This window comes from Penaeus monodon, chromosome 33 (assembly GCF_015228065.2).
Source record: "Penaeus monodon isolate SGIC_2016 chromosome 33, NSTDA_Pmon_1, whole genome shotgun sequence".
NCBI lineage: Eukaryota > Metazoa > Arthropoda > Malacostraca > Decapoda > Penaeidae > Penaeus > Penaeus monodon.
In genome coordinates, this window is record NC_051418.1 from 6,972,563 (window position 1) to 6,972,817 (window position 255).

The following is a 255-nucleotide window of genomic DNA, read 5'->3' on the forward strand; positions in this document are numbered from 1 at the left end:
CCCTCCCCCTCCACTATACACAAAGCCACATTTCACTTCCCCTCCCCCCCCCCCTCACCGAAAATCAGGAGTAGAAAGAGGAGAAAAAAGAAGGAAAGGTTGATCGAATGTCGTCGGTAATGAGAACAATAACCATTCTGTCGCCTTTTCTTTGTCTTTTGCCATTTCCCTCTCTCTCTTCTTTTTTCCAAGTCTCTTTCTCCACATTCATTGAAACACATGCACTAACACTAAAAGAAAGATTTGGATGTGTTT